Raw genomic sequence first — 24,851 nt, forward strand, 5'->3', positions numbered from 1 at the left:
CCAGTCACCAGGGATGGACACTGGAACAATGGCGTAACTTAATATGGTCGGACGAATCACGATTTCAACTGCACCATGCAGATGGGAGGCACCATGTATGGCGCAGACCACATAAAGCGATGGATCCCGCCTGCCTCGAAGGTGTGGTCCAGGGCACTGGTGTCTCTGTTATGGTCTGGGGTGCATTTTCCTGGTATGGAATGGGCCCCCTAGTTGTTCTGGAAGAGACTTTGAATGGTACGCGGTATGTTGAGCTGCTCGGAGAACATCTCCACCCATTTTTGGCCTTCCAGTGCCCAGACGGTTCTGCGGTGTTTCAAGATGATAACGCGCCGCCACTACGCTCCCACGTCGCTCGGGAATGGTTCCAGGAACATTCAGCGGAGGTCCAACGACTGCCATGGCCACCCAGGAGCCCCGATATGAACCCTATCGAGCATATCTGGGATGTCCTGGAACGCAGGCTCCGTGCCATGGATCCTGCACCCACGAACAGACCAGCATTGGCGAGCCCTCTGCAAACGATTTGGTGTCAGCTGCGTCCAGAGGACTACCAGGGACTTGTCGACTCACTTCCACGGCATCTCACTGCCGTTCGCAGGACCAGAGGAGGCCCCACACGCTATTAGGTGACTATCCCATGACATTTGGTAAGTCCATGTAGTAGTAGTTAGAAGTGGGGTTGCTCCTTCCAGAAACAGAGACCGACGTGGCGGTGAATGCCAGAGTGGGCGGAGAATCCATAGCAGTAGAAGAAAGCTCTCCGGCCTTTGAACTATGGCATGATCATTAAGAGCAGGCCGAAAAAAATATGAAATCGATGCCAGGCCTGTTTTGTTCGTATCAAATCAAGTCAAAATACAAAAAATAAATTTTCTCAACAACTAAATTTTAAAAAGAAAGGAAGACATTTTTCCTAAAATATATTATACAATTTACATTAACAATTTTTCTATTAAACACACAGCGCATCTTTGATAAATTTATACTATTTACAAAATTCTACTCATAATATATACTGTAACATACACACACTATCAACTTGTATACAGTATGGGGAATCACTTCAAAAAATACTATACAATTGCTATAAGATTTAAATGTACATTGTTTTTAACCCATTTTTGTACCTAACTTGCATCTTGACATGGAACGAGCCATCACAGTCAGTCAGAGGATGCACTGCATGAGAATATAAGTCATCTTGTAACTGTTTATCGTTCTCTGAAGGTTCAGCCATGTCCGATCTGCAGATCATAACTGATCATGATATCGAATCCAAAACCCCTGAAGTTGTCGAACATAACTCATGACTGTCTAGGACCCGTAAACCCCAACAATGGTTGTCCCTATCCCACTGCTTTAATGTTTCGGCAATCTCTTGCACGTACTGTACATTGTCTTTAATTGAAAACTCCTTTGATCCTAAGCGAGTTAAAATATACGAAACAACTTGTTTCTCTTGTTTGTCCTGAACCTTATTCATTACTGGGGAAGGTTGGAGTAAATCTAGTCTATTTCTCAAAGTGCGACCCGTAACAGCATATTAGCGGCACTCGTGTTGTTACGTAGGGAGCAATTCGGTAATCCGATAAAAACCTTTGAAGACATATTGAGATATGCAGATTAAAGATGGCGCGCCCTGAATATCGCGCGTAAACATGCTTCGCAATTCATCTGCCATATCGGCCAGATAATATTTATTTTAATGTTCACGGGTGTGCTAGTACTTTATTTAAGTGTGAACACTGATCATTCAAGAGTATATACCTACAACGGATGCAGACGAGGAAGAGGTAGACCGGATTTATGAACAGAGAGATGAAGTGAGGAGAATGGAAAAGGTCCAGTAAGAACTGTAATGATGGGAGATTGGAATAGTGTAGTGAGAAGTGGAAAACAGACTAATGTGCTCGGAGATTACGGATTAGGTAGAAGAAATGAAAGAGGAGGAAAGCTAATTGATTTCTGCAAGAGCCTTGACCTTTGGATTGCTAACACCTGGTTTAAGAACCATAAACGGAGGCTGTACTCATGAAAGAGTCCTGGTGATATGGCCAGATATCATATAGGCTTCATTATACTCAATCAAAGGTTCAAAAACAGCATCAAAATGGCTAAAACATTCCCTGGGGCAGATGCAAATACAGACCACAAATTGCTAGTGGCAGATATAAGAACACGGCTGAAACATATCAGAAATAAACACCCTGGAAGGAAGTGGGATGTAACTAAATTGAAGAATGAAAATGTCGGGTCTTATGTAAGAAGGACAGAAGAAAAGTTGGAAAACTCGAGAATGAGTATGGATGTATCACAGGAATGGCTCACCATCAGGACTGCAATAGTAAAAACCTTCGAAGAAGAAGTAGGTCAAGTCGAAAGGAAAAGAAATAAAAAGGAATGGATAGCGAAGGAGGTGTTAGGAAAATGGGTGAACGGGGGAAATGGAAAAATGACTCCTCAGATGAAGGAAGAATACAATACAGAAAACTAAACAATGAGCTGAGAAGGACAACTGACAAGGCCAGGGAAGAATGGTTGAAAAACCAATATGAAGAAATAGAAAAGTTGGAAAAGGAGGGAAAATAGAATAGATGTATTCGACAGCAAGGAGCTTGATGACGAGAAATACAAGGACGATAAGCAAACAAGGAATAATGAACAAGCACGGAAAGATGACATCAAGGTCAGAAGAAAGTAAGGAGGTGTGAACGGAATATATAAAAGATCTATATGATCATCAGCCTGATCATGGAACAATGATACTAGAGGAGGAGCAGGATTGTAACGAAGAATCCAGAGGACCAAGGATATAAAATGGGAAGTGGGGAAGGCAATCCAAGATCTAAAGGAAAGCGATGGGCTGTGACCAGATACCATCTGAAGCATTAAAGGCTTTAGGGAATGGAGGAATAGTTAGACTGACCACTCTGGTGAACACAATATTCGATACAGGCATTTGGCCATAAGATCTTCTTAGGACCATTATGGTTCCCTTACCGAAGAAATTTAATGCTAAACAATGTAAAGACTATAGAACTGTTTTATATGTCATGTTACTAAGCCAGTTACCAAGATAGTGCTGAGGAGAATAGAAAATAAAATAGAGGAGAATATGGTAGATGACCAGTTTGGTTTTAGAAAGGGAAGAGGAACCAGAGATGCAATTGGATGCCTAAGGTTGATTGCGGGAAGGATGTTAGAAGTGAATAGAGAAATGTACACATTTCATTGATTGGGAAAAAGCGTTTGACAGAGTGAACTGGTGCATTCTGATGAGGATTCTGAAAGATATTGGTGTAGACTGGAAAGGCAGAAGACTGATTAAAGAGTTGTATAAGAATCAGAAGGTGATGGTTAGAGTAGATAAATATGAAACAGAAGAAGTGGGTATTGGAAGAGGAGTGAGACAGGGATGTTGCATGTCACCGGCTCTGTTCGATATATATGCCGAAAAACTGATACAGAAGGCCCTGGAATAATCAAGAGGTGTTGTAGTGGGAGGAGAACCAATAAAGATAAAATACGCAGATGATGTGGCGGTATTAGCGGAATCAGAAAAAACATCTACAAGTCATGTTGAAAAATATTGAGAGAGTGGGTAAAGAGTTTGGAATGAAGATTGGGAAGACTAAGGTGATGAGAATAGGAAAGGAGGAGATTGCCGTTAATATAACACTAGCGGGAAAGAAATTGGAACAAGTAAAGTCATTCAGACACTTGGGAAGTTTGTTGACATGGAATTGGAGTTGTACAGATGAAATAAAAAGCAGAGTATCTATGGGAAAAGGTGAGAGGGCTTTTGACATCTAAGGCAATCCCTATTGATTTAAGAAAGAGGTTCGCAAAGTGTTTTGTGTGGAGTGGAAGGGAGTGTCGTATATCGCTGAAACATGGACATTAAGAAAGAAAGAAAGAAAGAAAGAAAGAAAGAAAGAAAGAAAGAAAGAAAGAAAGAAAGAAAGAAAGAAAGAAAGAAAGTATTTGGAAAGTTTTAAAATATGGTTGTGGAGAAAAATAGAAAAAGTGAAGTGGACAGATAAAGTGAGAAATGATGAAGTGCTAAGAAAAGGAGGAGAGAAGAGACACCTGATGAAAACGATCAGGGAGAAGAAAATATCCTAGTGTTTTAAATTCTACGTCCTCTACGTCGTTAAGATGGGAGCAGTGAGGTTAGACCCCGTCAAGATGCCAGCAGTCAGGTTAGCCATGTTGACTTGTTCGAAATCCATTCCCACGCAGTTAGAACTTACTGAAAGCACGCGGATTTTAATTTTCGCGCTCTACGTAGTTAAGTTAGTGCACATAGATAGGACATGCCAAGATAGCAGCTGTCATCTTAACGACGTAGGCGTACGAAATTTAAAATCTACGTGCTTTTGACAAGTTCTAACCACATGGGCGTGGATTTTGAACAAGTCAACATGGCTAATCTGTCTGCTGGCATATTGACGGGGCCTAAGCTCTCTGCTCCCATCTTAACCACGTAGAGGACGTAGAATTCAAACAGCTGTCAAGATAACAGCTGCTATCTTGTCGGACCCTAACTTCACCTCTTTTGGGGAAGCGAACTTCGCTATCCTCACTGCTAGCATCTTGACGGGGCCCTAACCTCACTGCTGTCATCTTAACGATGTAGAGGGTGCAGAATTTAAACAGCTGTTAAGATGACAGCTGCCATCTTGTCACCACATTGCTCATATGAACCATGCCTCGGCCGCATACTTCCCTCTTCCTTGACTATCCCTTCTAATCTCCACACCTACCCTGCATAAGGTGTATAAGATAGGTTATACGCTTTTGTGTTAGTTTACTGTTAATCATTAAGCTGTTCGCATCATCGAAGTAGGGTAACAAGTGTCTAGTAGATTTAACTTGTATCTTTTAAAGAAGAACCTGTTAGCAGAAGATAAAGTCCGTCATGGGAAAACCTATTTCAAGTTATATTTCCAAAGAGTGTGGAAAAACATTTTCCCGAGGCTATCACAAGAGACTCATGAGATATCATGTAGGACAATTTTTTTAACGCAAACATTGTAGAAGAGAGTTCAAGAGCGCATGCAACGCTCAACGTCAAGAAGCCGCGTGTAATGTAGCTTCATCGAGAGGAAAATACGAGCTCAACCGTAGTCAAGCGAACACTGATTTATTTTTAAAAAGTACACCTCTGCGATAGATTTTTAATTCTCCCTTGTTGTCTAGGCCTGCTAAGAGTTCTGTTACGAAGCAAACATTTAGAGATAAAGAGAGGCAAGTTCACGATCATGATAATTAGAATAACGATGCTGATAATAATAGTGATAATAAAAGAAAAGGAGAAGAAGAAAAAGACCTCAATGTTTCATTGCCATTAGAGCTTTATGATTTTACTTCATTGTCTAAGCCTACTACACGTTCTGTCACCGTGCAAACATCTCAAGAAGAGATGCAAGATCAAAACAAACATCAAGACAAGTCCCCACACATCAAATGTCTGCATATAGGCTCAAAGTTCACACCAAGCCTCTGTTGCCCTAGTAGACGTAAGATACTGTAAATACCCCCAATGAACTCGTAAAACGTTTGCAACTGCTAACAGCCTATCAAGATTCTGGTTACACAGAGTACAAAGCACATATTTTTGAAATACAGCAAGAATTACGTCGTGTAGGTATTATTGAGTAATAGCTCTCTCTCGACAGTACAACAGTCTAAACACCTTCCTACATACCCAGCGCTTACCCTCACCTAAGTCATCCTTCTGCAGTATATAGTCGATCGAGTAGCTATATTAGGGTAGTTTATTTTCCAACATTCTCCCTGCCTTAGGGCGTTAACTCCGCCTCTAGATGTAGAGACGGTCTCGAGCAAGGATAAAGAGAGGAGAGGCACCCTAGCTCATTAGCCCTTCATCATTCGGATGAGGGCTTGGTGAGGAGGAGGTGGAAGAGCCTTTTCGTCTTTTGCCCTTTTCTAGTCTTGTAAACATTACAGTAGACCATGAAATTACTCTAGTGTTTAAATCTATACTCATAAAAGGTTTCAATCAGACAATCAATGTTCTAAACACAAAAACACCTGTTGTAAGTGTCAGCATTCAGTCCTACTGTGTAGTAGTTTATGAGGTTGAGGGTTCGATTCGTAGAAGTAAATCCTTCGAGGTTACATCAATTCAAAACACCTGTCGACTTAAAAAGAGTGCCGCGTAAGTAGTCGTCCCTAAAATCAAGGTAAGTTAACATTTCCGATCCCTTTTACAGCTCATTTTATCTGTAAAATAGTAGTGATTATTGATATAAGAGAAAGTACACTTCTATTCCTCTCCCTTGTAAACAAAATTTCAATCCTATGGTTTTTTATTGTGTTAGAACAGGGTTTGAATCCATCATTTTCTACTTAACACAATATAATGTAGGACAAATGTGTCCCCTGCTAAGTAGTAAAATCATTTTATCTGCACAGTAGTATGATTTGTTATTCTGTTACGGTAACTAAACAGATTCTTTTCTGTTGCATGGATTCGAATCCAGTAAAATCCGCCTCCTTAGGAAAAAGGTATCCTCTGATAAGTAGTACGGTAACTAAAATAATTTTATCTGCAGTGATTAAGAAGAAGTATGTCGTATGGAGATATACAACATTTGCAATTCTATTTGTGTGCGCTGATTGCGTAGAAGTGCGATTGTATCAACAGAGAGATTAATCTTATAATGTTTTCCGTTATAAGTTTTTCTGTTCTGAACACTAATAGCCAACATGTTTTGTCTTATTCTACAATCAATTCTAGTGTGTGCTAATTCTAAATTGTCTTGTCGAATAGAGACACACAGCAAAGTAGTGTTAAAAGTTTTTCTGTTGTCAACACTAATAGACAGCATGTTTTGTCTTGTCGGATAAAGATATACAGCATTAGCTTATTCTACAATCATTTCTAGTTTGTGCTAATTGTAACAGGATTGAACCTGCTTTGTCTTGTCGAATAGAGACATACAGCACAGTGGTGATAAAATTTTTCTGCTTAATAGTCAACATGTTTTGTCTTGTCGGATACAGCATATGCTTATCCTACAATATTTTTCCATGTTGATTGTAATCTAAAAAGTATTACCTTTTCCTTAACGCCTCCTCCACCTACCGCTCCCGCCTCAATCGAAAGACTTATGCGACGAGGACAACGCTACATAACGAAAATATTTTGTTTGTGATGTGACGTTCAATTCAGGAAGCCATCTGTCCGCAGGAAGAGGGATTGAGCTAACCTTAGTAACTGTAAGGAGGAGTACTTTTGCCCTTTTGCCAGGAAGAGGAGGAGCCCTTCTGCCCGGAGGAGGAGCCCTTTTGCCAGGAAGAGGAGCCCTTTTGTCTTTTTGCCAGGAAGAGAAGCCCTTTTGCCATACAGATAAGGAGGAGCCCTTTTGCTCTTTTGCCCGGAAAAGGAGCCCTTTTGCTAGGAAGAGGTGCCCTTTTGCCCAACCGATAAGGAGAAGCCCTTTTTCCCTTTTGCCCTTTTGCCAGGAAGAGAAGCCCTTGTGCCCTACGGATGAGGAGGTATCCTTTTGCCCGTTTGGCCTTTTGCCAGGAAAAGGTACCCTCTTGCACTTCTGCTATACGGATGAGGAGAAGGAGGAGGAGGGCGGCTGTGTCCCTTCGGAGGAGGAAGAGTCAATAAGAGCCTATGTATAGCTGCCATCTTGCGCAGTAGCCCCTGGGCTAGCTTTCTACATAAGAGCCTGCGTATAGCCCCTATCTTGCGCGAGTGCCCTTAGGCCATCTCCTTAAATCCTACGTCTCCTCTAGACCATATTTCTCCACAAGAGTCTATGTATAGCCGCCATCTTGCGCAGTAGCCCCTGGGCCATCTTTCTTCATAAGTGCTTGTGTGTAGCCGCCATCTTGCACAAGCGCCCCTGGACCGTCTCATAAGAGCTTATGTATAGCCACCATCTTGCACAGTAACCTCCGACCCAGGTTCTGGGAGTTGGTCTCATAGAGCCTGTGTATAGCCGCCATCTTGTGCAATCGCCCATACCCGTCATCTTTCTCTATAAGAATGGATAGCCACCATCTTGTGCAATCGCCCATGGCCGTCTCTTATAGAAAGTAAATGAATAGCCGCCATCTTGTGCAATTGCCCATAGCCGGCATCTTTCTCCATAAGAACCTGTGTATAGCCGCCATCTTGCGCAAGCGATCCTAGGCCGTCTCATAAGAGCCTATGTATAGCCGCCATCTTGCGGAGAAAGACCCTCAGCTAGCTTTCTCATAAGAGCTTGTGTATAGCCACCATCTTGCGCAGTAGGCAACTGGGCCAGCTTTCTCAATAAGAGCCTGTGTATAGCCGCCATATTGCCCAAGCGCCCTTAGGCCGTCTCATAAAAGCCTATGTATAGCCGCCATCTTACGCAGTAGTCCCCTGGGCGAGCTTTCCTCACAAGAGCCTATGTATAGCCGCCATCTTGCCCAAGCGCCCTTAGGCCATCTCATAAGAGCCTGTGTATAGCCGCCATCTTGTGCAGTAGGCCCCTGGGCCATCTTATAAGAGCGTATGTGCAGCCGCCATCTTAAGCAAGCGCCCCTGAGCCGTCTCATAAGAGCCTGTGTATAGCCACCATCTTCCGCAAGCGCCCCTGAGCCATGTCATAAGAGCCTGGTATAGCCGCCATCTTGCAAAAGCGCCCCAAGCGGCCTCATAAGAGCCTGTGTATAACCACCATCTTGCGCAAGCGCCCTAGGCCGTCTCATAGGAGCCTCTGTAAGCTGCCATCTTACGCAAGCGCCCCTAAGCCGTCTCGTAAGGAGCTGTGTCTAGCCGCCATCTTGTGCAATTGGCGTCGGGAAGGGCATCTTGTCGTAAAACTAAGGATAGGCTCTTCAATATGGCAGCGGTAACGTTAAGTTCGCTCTCTCACGCGTCGGGAAGGGCATCTAGCTGTTAAAGTAAGGTTAGGCCCCTCAAGATGGCGACTGTGAGGTTAGGCTTGCTATCTTATGCAAATCCGCAAAATCGCCATTGTACACCTACTATACTGGGGTCAATGACCTAGGGCCAATAACTTAGGGGTCAATGACCTATAGTCGTGACGTCACAGTAGGCAATACCCTCCGTGGCTGTGGAACCCCTTTGTTCCTCTACTTCCACTTGATCGGTATTAGTGAAAGCTGGTTATCGCCTTCAGTTCCAAACAACATAGTTCACCTTGATGGTTATAATCTCCATCGCCATGAAGGCACAAATAAGAGGGGAGGAGATATTGTTCTCCACTGTAGAGGTGACCTGAAGAGCCGTATCATTTGTACCTCACTGACTGTTGAATTGCCGAGAACGGTGTTTATGGCCGTTGAAGTAGTTGCTAGTGGGCAGAAAATACTTATGTCGTTGCCGTAAGACATATCTGTGTCGGTGCGACGTAAAGCAAATAGCAAAAAAAAAAAAAAAAAAAAAAAAAAAACTTATTAGAGTGGTTACCGACCACCTAAAGTATCTTACTTGACCGAGTTTGAAACGTACCTACTTAACTTGCTACCAGCCTATCAACGCAACATTATATTAGGGGACTTTAAAACCACTCCACTTACAAAGAAATACGATACTGAGAAACTAGACGGCTTGCTTTCTTTATGTGACTTGACTACTTTTCCCATTGGCGCCCGCAGGATCATTTCCAGGGGCGGGGGCACATTAACAATTTTCTTGAATATAAAATCCAATATAACGTCAGCAACATTAAATTGTTTACAGAAATTTCCGGTTATAACAGATGCTAGATGACTGTCAGTAAGTTCAGTATATGAAATAATCTAGTATGATATTAAACAATTGAACATCAACCTTTCTTGAATCCCAGGGGGGGGGCAAGAGCCCCACCTTGCGGGCGCCCATGTCCCTTCCCTCTGACCTCACTAACCATGCACATAATGCCAACAACATTTCCCACACCTTCATAGATCTCAAAGTGAGTAATACCCCTCAGAAAGTGGTAACTCAAGGACAAATTTGTACCGGCCGTGTCCACCCATTATCTTTTATTTCTTGCCTACTCACTTCGCGTTCCAATGTATATCGTGCAGAAATATGAAAGATATTGACAAGTATGAATTAAGACGCGATGCCTACAATCTTCCGTGGAATGACATTTTAAATCTGACGGACATTGATGCAAAAATAAATACATTTAATTCGTTAATACACAACCTATACAACAAACATACACCCAAAAACAGATAAAAAATGTCCCGCAAACGTAATCCATGCTAACCTCTGCAATTAAAAATATGTCTCAACATGATACCCTTTACCGACATTACAAACGTACTCATGACCCAAGTGACTATGAAAAGTATAGAATAATTAGGCGTAAAACTAAACAAATCATCTGTAATCTTAAATTTAAATATGTTCACGAATCAGTAACTAACCTAAATACGGCTAGTGCCTGGAGGTATCTCTGCGCCACGGGCATAGGAAAAAAACGGGAACAGCTTCAGGTACCTGACATTCCACTCCTCGATTTCAATGCGTATTTCACGGGAGATCTCAGTCCAATCCGCTTAACAGACCACACGCAAATAACGACCCATCACTTACCCACAAAATCGCCCCTTCTTTACCCTTCGTACCGTCAGCACTAATGAAGTTAAGAAAAACTTGTATTCTATTAAATCCTAAGCAAGTAGTGTCGATGAAATTCCTATTACTTTCATACATAAAATTATTGGCGCAATTCTTCCCATTCTCACCCATATTTTTAATTACTGTCTCAAAACGGTATATTACCGGCAATGTGGAAGTACGCTAATGTAATTCTACTTCCTGAAAAGCCAGGTTCGAAACTCCTATCCGATTACAGTACTATTTCGATTCTCCCTGTTCTCTCCAAAGCAATACGGGGAAACGGTAGAACATAAATTTGTGAAACTCAGCACTTAAGATCATAATAAAGGAGGAAAAACTAAGCTTCAAATTATATTTATGAAGTCAAGGGTTTAGGTTTTTAGAGCAACAAAGGTAAATAGCTGCACATACAAAACCTCAGTATTGAAGTTCAAGGGCAATTGGGGAAGAAAATACACAACAGATAATTGTTATACTATCGGAAAGTGTGGGATGCTGTTAATTGCATTTAATAAATTTGCCCAGATAATGACAGGTTCTATTGTGACGTCGTATCGCCCCACAGAAAAGTATAGTAAAAATTAAATGCACTTAAGAATCAAGAGCTAAATAACAACACTAATCACAAATAAAAATCATACCGAATTTCAGTATCAGTACAAATCATGCCGTGATGTAACGCTGCACACCACAGTATCAAAATCTTCAGTAACATCTACGTGCATATTAGGTAATAAACATACATACATACATACATACATACATACATACATACATACATACATACATACATACATACATACATACATACATACATACATACATACATACATACATACATACATACATACATAACGGATTACGCGTTTATATGTACCAGATTAACTCAAAAAGAAAAACGAAAGAAGGCAAAAAAAGTGACGGCTATTCCCGCCATTGCGCTTCCTCCCTGCGAATATGTTTATGAAATAGAGAATGTGAAGTAGTTATTTTAATAACTCACGGGCAAAACATGCCTCATCCATTTTACTTCTTTCATAATACAATATAAATTACTTTATAATATTCCTTAATCACGAGGAACTGTGTATGTCCAAGGGAGCGTGTTGTCATATTATTATTATTATTATTATTATTATTATTATTATTATTCATACACTTCTCCACAGGAAATATGGGTAGTAACGGGGCACGGGATGCACCAAGTGCCTCACAATAATTGAAGTGTTTACACATTATAATACAAATATTGATGTACAGGTATATACAAAACTCTAGATCACGGGATCGCCATTTTTGCGAGAGGAACGATCACACAATGTTGCATGTTGACAGGAGGGCAGAATGTTGCATAAATTTGTAGATGTTCGGTGGAAGACACAGTTCTTGCATACTCTTTTGAAGTGTGTGTGGGATAAGGCCGTTGACTGACAGAGTCACAGTTTCTATTCGTACCAATTTCACCTTCCAGATCCTCTTGATTTCTTTTGCAAGTTCTTTGTACTTGTAGATTTTCGTAGTACTTCCTGTCAATGTTGGTGTCAATGGAGATAGCGATGTCAATAATGAAAGTTGTCCCAGTTTTCTTGTTTACCAGTATAATGTCTGATCTGTTATGGTTGACTGTTTTGTCTGTCCCTACCACAGTGTCCCAATAAAGCTTAATCGACTCGTTCTCCATGAGTGGCGTTGGATGATATTTGTAATAAGGGATACATTTCTGAATTAATTGGTTTTCCTGAGCAAGTGCCAGGTGTATAATTCCCGAGACATGATTGTGTCGTCTCGTGTATTTTACGGGGGCAAGTACTGGGCAGCCCGCAGTGATATGGTCGATGGTCTCGAGATGAACGGAGCATCGTCTGCATTTTTTGTCGGTGAGTGCGCTGGTGTCTTTGATGATGTACTTTGTAATTGTTTGTAGCTATTACTTGGTCTTGTGTAGCAACTGCAAATCTCTCTGTCTCCCCACATAAGCGCCCACTTTGTAACCTCATGCACGACGCATTCTTGTCTATGCTCTGTTGGTTTGAATTGCTGTAGTATTTTCCGTGGAGGGTCTTCTCTCGCCAAGTCCTTTCTTTCTCCTGCAGGGATACTTGGTGATTTGTATGAAAGTCAGAGGCATTGTATGGATACAGTACAGTGTACTTGACAGCAAGTACTACAGCTTTATGTAGAAGGCTGTTTTCTTGCTTTTTATGGAAATATCTCCTTAGGTTCTTTATCTGATTCAGGAGTGGAAGAGTGACCCTTTCCATGCATGAATTTGGATGATGTAATCTATAGGTAGTGAGCAAAGTTCTCGTTTTTCTTTGTATGCTGTCTATTTCTGCAGCAGACCATTTCAGAATTCCGAATGAATAAACAAGAGCTGGTATAGCGTACGCATTTATTGCTTTAATTTTGCTCTTGGCATTTAGATAGCTGCGCAAAATCTGATGCAAACTCGATGTATATTTGTCAATGAGTTTCTGTTTGATTTTCTTGTGATCCAGAGTTGCATTCTGTGCAAATCCAAGGTACTTCTAGGTCTTTCTTTGTGTCATTTCCTCAATTACAGATCCGGCATGAAGCCCATATGGTTGGGAGTTTGTGTGCCGACGACGTTCAGTTGTTAGCAGCTTACACTTCCTTACTCCCAACGTCATTCCCATGTCAGATGAGTAAGAGTCTACTTTATTCAGCAGGGCGTTCATTTGTGTTTCGTTGTGGGCATACACTTCCAGATCATTCGTATAAAACAAATGGGATATTCTGTGTTTCCCATTGTTATATTTAATATCAAATCCAAAACCAGTAACTTTTAGAAGATTGGATAGCGGGTTCATGCAAGGCAAAACCACAGAGGACTTAATGAATCTCCTTGAAATATACCACGTTCAATTTTAATTGTGTCCGATATGATGCATTTATTTACTGTCTTAATGCAGAGCACTGTCTTCCAATTGTACATAGTAACCTCAAGAAAATGAATTATGGCAGGACTGATCTTGTACAAATGAAGTACCGGTACGTCTTTCAACCATGAGTGGGGAACTGAGTCAAATGTTTTCTGATAATATATATACCCTGTGTACAGGTTGCCTGTTGAGTTACAACGGAGTCTATGATTATCTGTTCTTTGCACCCTAGTGATGACTTTTTGCGTCATTTCTGCTCTTCATTATTATTATTATTATTATTATTATTATTATTATTATTATTATTATTATTATTATTATTATTATTATTATTATTATTATGACCAGAGCATAAGTTAAAGCACTAAATTTTGTTATTTTATTCCCTTTCCCTTTTTTTATTTTAAAACTTGATAGAAGAAAATTTGGAACAAATAACAGTTAAATAGAATAACAATGAGCTCGCAAGCTCCGATAACAACAACTCACTATAAGTCCAAAATCAGGTACAAGAACTGGAGAGAATTATCAACATGATAATATACAAGGTATGAGTATTATAGCACTGAACAGGTACACTATTTTATAAGAGCAAGTTTGCTCCACGCACTTACATCGTCAGAGGCACAACTTTCTTACAAAGTAATGTCTGACAAACTTTACAGTCACTTCTGCTCAACAGTTTGTTACACATTGCTCAATAAATAATTACAATTTAAACAGGGGCAATGACTGCCCATTCTAAATGACTTCCCCTCCCATGGCACTACAGCCCTTGAAGGGCCTCGGCTTACCAAGCGACCGCTGCTCAGCCCGAAGGCCTGCAGATTACGAGGTGTCGTATGGTCAGCACGACGAATCCTCTCGGCCGTTATTCTTGGCTTTCTAGACCGGGTCAGCTATCTCACCGTCAGATAGCTCCTCAATTCTAATCACGTAGGCTGAGTGGCCCTCGAACCAGCCCTCAGGTCCAGGTAAAAATCTCTGACCTGGCCGGGAATCAAACCCGGGGCCTTAGGTAAGAGGCAGGCACGCTACCCCTACACCACGAGGCCGGCTCCATTCTAAATGGCCTTAATGTAAAAGGGAAGGGGTTTAACATGATCGGCAATAAACAAAAGGCTAGGAGGCGAAACACTTGCACTCTTTTTAGAAAATCTCTTAAAATCCTAAGTGGGCTTATGGCCCGAAGATGCAGAGGCTAAGCCTATTCTACAGAGGAGTGACTAAACGAGAAATATTATATACCAAAAATGTGTCAAGAATTTAGATGTTTAAAAAATGTTAGTCACCCATACCAAGTGGAATGGTAATTGACAGAGGGTAATCACACTTTGTTCCCTTAGTTTACATGTTTCCAAGTCGTAATTTGTACAGAGACCTCAGACTTGCCGAAAAACTACATTTGAAACATTGAATAGAAATGTACATAAAATGAAAGAGGTTTTAAACATTCCCCTCAAGTTATCTGTCGCAACTATCGCATGTTAAGAAAATTCTGCCATTACCTTGTTTAGCTGGGTCTTTTGACGCCGACCTGCGACCCCTGCCCCCGAGTAACACGCCGCACTCACAGATCTGGAGCGATGAATATGCCAATACGGCCTTAAGGCACCCAACATTTATAGCATTTCTAGGGGAAGTTTCTAGAACTCTTTACAGATAAACTGGATGCCTCTGTACACCCTCAATTTTAATTGGCTAGAGAAAATATTCTAAAATTTCCTGACTGGTTAATAACTAAGGAAAAAGGAAGCAGTAAGATTGTTGACAAATTTGATAGATGAACAAAGAAAAATTCAAAAACTACGGTTAACCAACATTGAAAATTTAATTTTCCTTAAGAATTAATTGTCCTTAATCCCGCCAGAAGGGGCACTTAGGCCGATGGTTGAGACATCTAACAGTTGCAACCGCAGGTATCGTGCCTCTTGAAAATTACCACATTCATTAAAAATGAAATTCAACGCCTTCAAACGCGGAATAATTGCCAGCTACTGGAACTTCTTGTAGACTATATCTGGCTAACTCTTGACGCAGTACAGCAACTTGAGGGGGGGGGGGCTACTGAGTTACAAATTTTCTGTACTTTCCAACCGATTAGCTTGATTTTGTCATATATTGACCTAGTTGCAAAAGTAACATAGTAACAATTTGGCTTCATTTGGCCAGTTAGTTACAAAGGTGTAAAAATCAGGGAAATTCGAAATGTTCCATACACGCCAATTTTTGAAGTATTACTTTGAAACTTGTTTTTTCTAACACATAGGACATTTATAAACATTGTGTACTATTTTCAATTTAATTGTTTGATATTAAAGATTTAAAAAATATTATTATGTTTGTCCTTTTATAATGTCTTTTTTCAATTTCTTCACATTTGCTGACCAATAAATCTGAAATGTTTAACTCTATCACAACATACGTAGTACAACTTTATATAACTAACAGATGAACCTGCATGCAAATTTTCATGCTGTTTCAGCCAATACGGATGTGTATCCGGAATGATGAAAAACACAGTTTGGAGAAAAATCCATTTTTATGTAAAAACATTAGCTAAACTTCCCAGAAGCATACATATCACCTTTCTTGTCCCTTTCCTTCTTTTCTGATACAGTTTTTGTGAGTTTCAGCTTCTTCCTAGCAATTTTTCTTCCTGACGCATTTCACTTCACTTTTTCTTTTTTGTCTTCTGTCCTGCCTGGTACTGATCTTCCCAGCACTTTCAGGTATACTTCCCCCAAATAAATTCACTTTCATCTTCTGGTTAGTAAATGCTCCTATTTTGAAGTGTCCAATTGCATTTGCAACAGCTAAGTCAACTCTCACTTTTGAAACATCGGTACAGTGGTGCTATCTTCAACACTACATCATAATTTAACTTCACATGCACCTTATCATGTGTCTGTGTGGTTTCATTCCTGGTCAGAGCACAATTATAAAAGAACCCATATTCTGGGCCTTGTGGGCATGTTGAACGCACAGGCTTTTTATCAGTTGACATTCAGTGACACAGGATAGCATAGACACTTCTTTTCATCTTACTGACATCAGGGATGTTTGATGTTATAGCAGTCCTGTAATAGAAAGTAAGCTGAAGTATAGTACTTTTTGTCAATCTTCCCTCCCCACGTCCACCGAGTTTTACTCCTTTTCCTTGCCATTCTTTCACAAGTTTCCTAAGTCCAGTACCCATTCTTTTAGAAATGTGATTCACACATTCTTCTTTCTGAATATTACAGTCTCCATAAATCTTCTGTTTGCTGAGATGAAGGTAGGACTTTGCATCTCTATCAGATAAGACAGTAGTATAACGCAGCCTGCTCTCCCTTCCACATTCGGTCTGCTGCAATGACCTTTCAGAATTTATGCCACATTCACCACTGTTCTTACGCCCTTCTTGCCACACTGAAAATTCAACTGAATTGGGATCTAATTCTGCGGATGAAATACTGCACGTGTGACAATAATTAGACATCACTTCATAGTCTACGACTAGCCCTGTCAAAATAACTATCACATATCCAACACCATAAAGGGAAGTATGGCCCCTTTTATGCCAAGTTTCATCATATGATATAGCTATATCTATTATGTCCCTATCTTTTAGAGAAGAATCAAGGGACCTGTCTTTCCTATGTACAATATGTCGAGACTTAGTAAGTATCATGTTTTTCAAGACTACAGCATTACTTGCTAGCTTCTTGAGGAGACAGTCATATGTTCCTCTATCCATGCCTTTCATTCCCATAGCAACACAGAATTTATCCATAGCAGCATGACCAACACCTCTTCTCAGAAATACATCTACCATTCTTCTGTTGTCTTCAAATGGAGTCTTCACTTTGATGCGAGGACTGCTGTACGTTGAAGAATGTACACAATAGCAGCTATCACACTTGACAATAAGATTATTGCAAAAGCCCTTCCTTTCCCTTGTCTGCACTGAAAGTGCCTTGCTGCTACACTCACCGCACTGCAGGTTGCCAAACAGGGATTGTAAACTGTCACAGTGCACAAGCATAAATGCATCACCACTATATCTATCCTTACTTTCAACACTAACCTCAAAATACCTGGATGGCCCTGGCTCTGGACTACAGTTATGCATAATAGTTGCATTGGACTCGAGGATCTTCTGGGCTGTTGGATTATAATTTTGTACATTTGCCCACCTGTTCTGAATGTCGATACGTCCGATTTCACTTTTCTTTATCTTACTCTTACACTTTCTTCCTTTTAGCTTACGGCACCGATGGTATGATTGCTCCGTAACTGTGCTATAGAACTCAAATTGTAATTCAATTCACCATACAGTAAATCTGGAGGGAAATGGTCGCCTCGTCACCTGTGTTTACAAACAAAAACTGTCATGAATTCAAGGAGTAAAGGCAGCAGCAGGTAGTATGGTACTGTATATTCAAGACAAGGTCTAATATTTTTAGTATAAATGCATAAAATATATTACACACATTCTTAGTAGCACAGATATAGGCCCACTGAAAGTCTTCCTTTATATATTACAGCATTGTAGTCTTCAAATTTTTTCACTCCTTGTAGGTTCGAAACATATGAAGATTATTACACGACCAACTTGAAGCGTCGTCTAGCTAGCTCCTTACCGGCCTTGACAATCGAGTCTACGCACTGTATCCAGAGTAGTTACACAGCTCGACACGTGGCGCTGTCGGCCTAACTATTTGCGGTAGAAATGCATACTTCATTATGGAAAAGATATTGACTTTGATTGCCGATTTATCGTAATTTTGAGTTATGGAGGATGTTACGTAGGTAATCTTAAAGGTTACTTTCATTGATATGTGCCAAAATAACGTCTTGAAATGAAACTGCGGAAAGATGGAGTAGTCCAACCAACGTTCTTTAACTGTGAGGATTAATAGTGAAAATGAAAACCTACAACCTGTTTTCCAGTCATTGACCGGGCCAGGGATGTAATGAATGAAGCCTATATAGGCTATTAGTACGATGGGGTCGCCACTCCCAAAGTGATATATTAATGACTGATAGATGCTATGGAATGAGAATGGAGAGTGTTGCTGGAATAAAAGATGACAGGGAAAAGCGGAGTACCCGGAGATAAACCTGTCCAGCCTCCGCTTTGTCCAGCACAAATCTCACATGGAGTGACCGGGATTTGAACCACGGTATCCAGCGGTGAGAGGCCAACGCGCTGCCGTCTGAGCCACGGAGGCTCTAGGATTAATAGTAATCGCTTTTATTATCATGGAATTTAGATACATAGCAGAACTTACCACAACACTTTTGTCTTCTGATGTTAATCTTTAGATTAAGAGTCATTGTTCAATTAGAGTTTAAAAATTCTTTAAGTGCTGCTCTCAGGAAGGGGGCTGGACAAAACATAAAAGTCTTAATCTTTTCTATATTCGTTGTATGGATAACATAAATATTTTGACACAAACATGTTTAAATTTTAATTTCAATATATATAGTTTCAGATTGCATTTCATTCATACCTTGCAATAGAATTGTAAATACCTGGCGAGGTGGTCGTGCGGTTAGGGGCGCGCAGCTGTGAGCTTGCATCCGGTTTCGAACCCCACTGTAGGCAGGCCTGAAGATGGTTTTGCTTGGTTTCCCCTTTTCACATCAGACTGTACCTCAATTAAGGCCACGGCCGATTCCTTCCCACTCCTATCCCACCGTCGCCATAAGACCTATCTGTGTCAGTGGGACGTAAAACAAATTGCACAAAAGAAGAATTTTTAATACAAATTCAGTGAGAGAAAAGTAATTTGAGTAAATACATTGTAAACTGTTCATTGCACAGGTAACACTACGCACATTGGTCCTACCGTCATAACAGTAATGGTTTATACTTGTCAGTGTTTAATGTTAAAGTTTAAATTATCTTGGGTAAAAATGTGTTGTGTTGCTGTCATGTGATAAAAATCACTCCGACTAAAGGATTATTCAATGAAAGAAAATTTAGGGGTAATAAATACCCGATTAGGTTGATTAGCTGCCACCCCCGGAGGCCCGGGTTCGATTCCTGACCCTGCCAAGAAATGTCAAAAGTGGTACTAGGGCTGGAACGGGGTCCACTCAGCCTGGGGGATCAACTGAGTAGAGGGAGGATCGATTCCCAACTGGACCATCCTCGAAGTGGTTTTCGATAGGCAAATGCGGGGATGGTACCTAACTTAAGGCCACGGACGCTTCCTTTCCTTGCCCATCCCTTCCAATCTTCCCATCCCAAACACAAGATCTCTGTTCAGCATAGCAGTTGCGGCCCCTGGACGAGTACTGATCATCCTTCCAAGTTCTACCCCCCGACCCGAAGTTCTCTCGTTCCACGACGCTACCTTTGAGGTGGTAGTGGTGGGATCCCTCACTGAATCCAAAGGCAAAGCAAAACCTGGAGGGGTAAACATATTAAGAAAGAAAGAAAGAAAGAAAGAAAGAAAGAAAGAAAGAAAGAAAGAAAGAAAGAAATAGAAACGGAAAACTAAGATGAAAGTGCTAACTGCATTGAGCCACTCCGTAGTTTTGTCCTGATCTACAGAGCATTCGTGAAATGGTAGTTTCCCTTTGCTCTTTTTTACCGTTCGTAATACAAAAAAGCACACAGCAATACATATTCGAATATTTCCGAAAACAATTAAAGAAAAGCAATTCACTACACCATTAAAAAAACAATTACCGCATAAATTTTCTTGTTTAGGACGAAGTTGCAGCGAGAAATCACTTTGAACCACACATTAAATTTGTTCTTGTTTGCAGAAAATGTCTGCTCGAAGTACAAAAAGGCGCACAATAACGTCACAAACTCCAAGATTTGTAAACGCAATTTAAAAATATAATCACCACGCTACACAATAAAAAATTAACTCACTAGCGCGTAACTATCAGCTCTCAATATCAAGGCAACAAGCATCTCATTGCGAATACATTGCAAACATTTACGACAGGAAAACAATTTAAATAAAACTGAAAATGCAGCAATTTTCGGTATACAGCTTCCTGTCAGTGACTTAGGAGGCCAGCGCCCCAGCGGCGTTGAGATGAAACTTTCCAAATACAACTTTATGCGGGGCTTCACAAGCGATTGTCAAGACCGGTAAAGGAGCGCAGCGATAGATCCAGTCGGCCGTGATGATTAGCAACTAGTACGACCAAATGACACAAGATGGCATTTATGTACCCTCTTTTATTTACGTGAATTGATCTTCAGCCCCAAATTCAAACAGAAAACTTTGCAAGAAGGGCTTTCAGCATCCTCCACTCAAAATGGGGTCGTGGCAGTTCTGTGCTCTCACGTAAAAGAACCATCAAAATAGCATTTAAAAACAAGTGTGGGCAAATATAAATGTTATAGGTTAGTAGAGGAAGCTATGACAGTTATTTTAACGTTTTTTCGGATTTTGGACATTCTTCGGTCAGAAACTCACTAGGGTATCCCCTTAATGGTAATCGGAATATTCATTGATCGGATCTGGAATACCTCTAGTCACTTCGAATAACTGTCGATGATCACCAAGAAATATCGTCCAAGGAAAGGTTCGAGATGAACAATGTTAATTATTTGCCATGATCATTGTGGCCATTCCCATGGTACCAGGGAACACGTAGGAGGGTTATCACAATTGGTATTACATTATTCACAATTTTTACAAGTCCCTCAATTGTGGAGATAACTTTAGCCACCATATATTCGCGCGAGCTAAAGCTTAAGACTTACAAATTCCCAAGTGGGAAGCATGAATATCTTTTAAAATCTTATCTCTTAAATTGAAAAGCAATATAATCCTATACACCCAAAATAATATTTCTTTTTTAGCATGTAGCTGATATTTTCTAAAATACGGTAATACAGTAAGTCATCGTCGGGTTTTAAAGGCCACCCAAACCTAAAGACAGTATTTTTGAATGACCTTATTTCCTCGTATAATTTAAAACTTCTTTATAACCTAAAGGAAATTCTTCATATTCCTCAAAAATGTAGTGAACGGTAAGGTCAGTTTCATCGCCGACTTGACTATGATATGGAAGCCGAGCGCGAAACAACCAGTCTGCGTCATTTTTATTTGCAATACGCTAACCTATTCATCATCATATATTGTAATTTGACATGTACAATATCAACGGTGTAACCTAATAGCAGCACACACCGGGATACCATTTTTAGGTTCGAAAATTGCAAGCAATGAACGGTTGTCATTAACTAATATCCACGTGTGCTTACCTAAATACAAATAATATTTTATTTAACAGCAAAGATAAATGCAGACGCCGCCTTTTGGAGCTGGAGTACCCCTCATCCGCTTTAGTCAGGGTGCCACTAGCAAAACCTAATAGTTCTTCAATTCCATCTATTTTCTGAGAAATAACCGCTCCCAATTCGCGGTCAGAGCTATTGACCACTAAACGGATCGGAACGTTGGGGTTATAGAGCCCCACAGACATATTAGTCTTAACAATGTCCTTAATGTTAACGAATGCTGATTCGTATGATATATAGCAATTCCAACGTGTTCCTTTTTAAGAAGCTTTATATAATGGTTGCAAAACAGAAGCGGTGGATGGCAAAAACCAAAGTAAAATTTGTAAATCCTAAAATACTTGAAGTTCGTTAACATTTTTTGGAACATTTGCCTCAGTAATAGCTTTATCCTCCTCGTCAGTAGTATGAAAGCCCTTAGAATCAATACGGAAACTAAGATATTCTAGTGACTTACAGCTAATTGCAAACTCTTTAACAGATAAAGTGGAACCTGCATCGCACAGTCTGTCAAGCAACTGCATAACTCGTTTCTCTAATTCTGACAACGAATTAGCACGTATACATACATTATACAGTATTATAGCTCTTATCCCCCTGCAGTTCATTTGAATTTGTTATCGGGCCTTGACTTTCTACTTCGTTGGCGTGTCTTTCATGTATATTTCGCTGACAAAGATTATATTGGTTGATCAGGTATCGAACTTGTTCTCATAATTGGGGCCAGTAGTCCTCCTTTCGTAAATTCTCATTGGCCTCAGTGGTTCCATCGTGATTAACCGAATTATATTGCAACATTAGTAGTTTGTGTGTGCGTCTACGTCTTCGCAGAGATTCGTTGTTCTGATGATAATTTCTGAAGTGAAGGGGATTTCTATGGTTATGCAATTGAAAAAGACAGCATATTTGTTTGAAATGATGTCGAATTTCAATAGAAGATCTTTTAAGCCTTGGTGAAGGTTATTTTGGTCGACTATCATGAAATGTCGTGTATGTTTCTTGAATAGCTTCCGATCAATTATGTTAAGTATGTTTCCATGTTTGACTATGATTTGATTACGATTTTGGTTTACATTTCGTTCGGAAACATTCATATTGAAGAAGGGGTCTTCATGATTAGAATGTATTGCCCGAGTGTCAGTCACATCCTAATATGTCACATCTAGCAATAGACTACGTGCCATTCCACTATTCCAGCAATTAAGCTAAATCGAATTGAGACGGACGCGATTACTAGTAATGAAGTTAGACACAATGAATAAATTATTAAGGAATTAAGGTATTAAGGAATTGAGACTATCGCAATGTCGGAATGAATAAAATCGCGGTGGCAGTGAGCAAGACAAAATAGATATTCGAATTGTTAAGTACGACACTGCTTAAAATACAAATGAAAGTCTAACTCAAGTACATGGACGTATTCTGAAGAAGTAGTAGTAAAATAGCGTCAAATTCTCAGAAACAGTGAAGGAAATAATAAAGAAAAGCTGTTTATAGGACATATATAAGTCTATTGCACAAAAAAATGTCATAAGATTTAACAAATACGCGTAAAGTAATAAAATACGCCACACAAACTGATTCGCAGCAGCAAACACGAAGAGCAACGACAGGACCGTGATTTCAAGAAATGATAGTCTCTATACCGCACTACAGACGACAATAATAATAGTAAAATAATTATTATAATAATCGTATGGCCTCAGCTACCGTGTGCAGACATTTCAAGTTGACGCCATATGGCTGTCTGCTCGTCATTTTCGACGTTCCGTTATACTCTAGGCCTACTAGATGGCAGACAGAGTAAACCAAAACTCTCCTGGGCGTCTGTGGCTGAGATTTAAAGAATTTTGCCGCGTAAACACCAAATGTGTCACCAGAGATCTTTTACACGCCGACATCGGACGGCATAGAGTGTCGAATGGACTTTCGTTCGCCCTTCGAAACTGCTACTATCTCTGTCGGGTTTGAACCCGCTATCTTGGGATCCGGAGGACGACACCCTACCACTGGTCCACATAGGCAGCCCTGGAGACGATAAACAACTATTAAAGCCATTCCTTATTGTAACAAATTGAAGTCTCTGCAAACATATTGGATATCTAATAGAAACATTGTTCTTATACGAAGTTATATTAAGCGGAACCCAATTATACAATTCATGTTAGAAGGCTTTCAAAATGTTATAATGTCAAAGATGATTTCGTCATTGTAATCTGCATTCTAACTCGAGGTTTTGAAGGAAACCATGACTTACTAAGAAGATTGAGCATCGACTATCTGGATGATTCCAAACTGGACCGACATGGCTGAGGTGACTCCTGGCCCACGATGATACCAACGATGCCGACCAAGCAGAATATACCGAGCTATAGAGGATGACCAAATGATAAATATCATTCCGGAAAGTGACTTTCTAAAAGAGATCAGCCAATAATATAATTTAATCATGTGTATAGGTAAACAATAACACGGTTACGATGTCTGTAGTAAAAGCCCACATTGATAGATATGTGTTTAGAGACTTCAGTATGACTTAAATTACATTATATACTCGCGAGTATTATTTATGCCAATGATACAAGTGAATAGGTAGTGCACCCGGCTACCGCGTACAGTAGAGGAGTGAAAGAAAACTCCGACTACTCATTGTGATCTCAGGGTATATCTTGACAAATCTAACCTTAACGTGGAGTCAGAGAAAGGGTACGGTGTTCCACTCCTGTGACCTGTCAATATCTCAGGTGGACCGTCTCCACCCACATAACATACGATCCGAAAGATAAAAAGAAAACGCAACCCACTTAAATCTACAATCCTTAACTTACAACATCTATCAGTAGATAACATTTCCACATGGCAAATTTTTAACTAAAATGGTTTACTAAATAACTGGAATATCTTGGAAAGAGTAAATTACTGTAATATAAATCATGTCATAATACTTAATGTTCAAATAAATTTCATGGGAAATATTAATTACAATACAGTAGTCCTTTATCTTCTAAGTATGACCATCCACTTCTTTAAGATTAGCCAACCAACATACAATACCTATTTCGTAATGATTAGCTTCACTTTATTTCCAACA

The sequence above is a fragment of the Anabrus simplex genome, chromosome 1 (genome assembly GCF_040414725.1).
Source record: "Anabrus simplex isolate iqAnaSimp1 chromosome 1, ASM4041472v1, whole genome shotgun sequence".
Taxonomy (NCBI): Eukaryota; Metazoa; Arthropoda; class Insecta; order Orthoptera; family Tettigoniidae; genus Anabrus; species Anabrus simplex.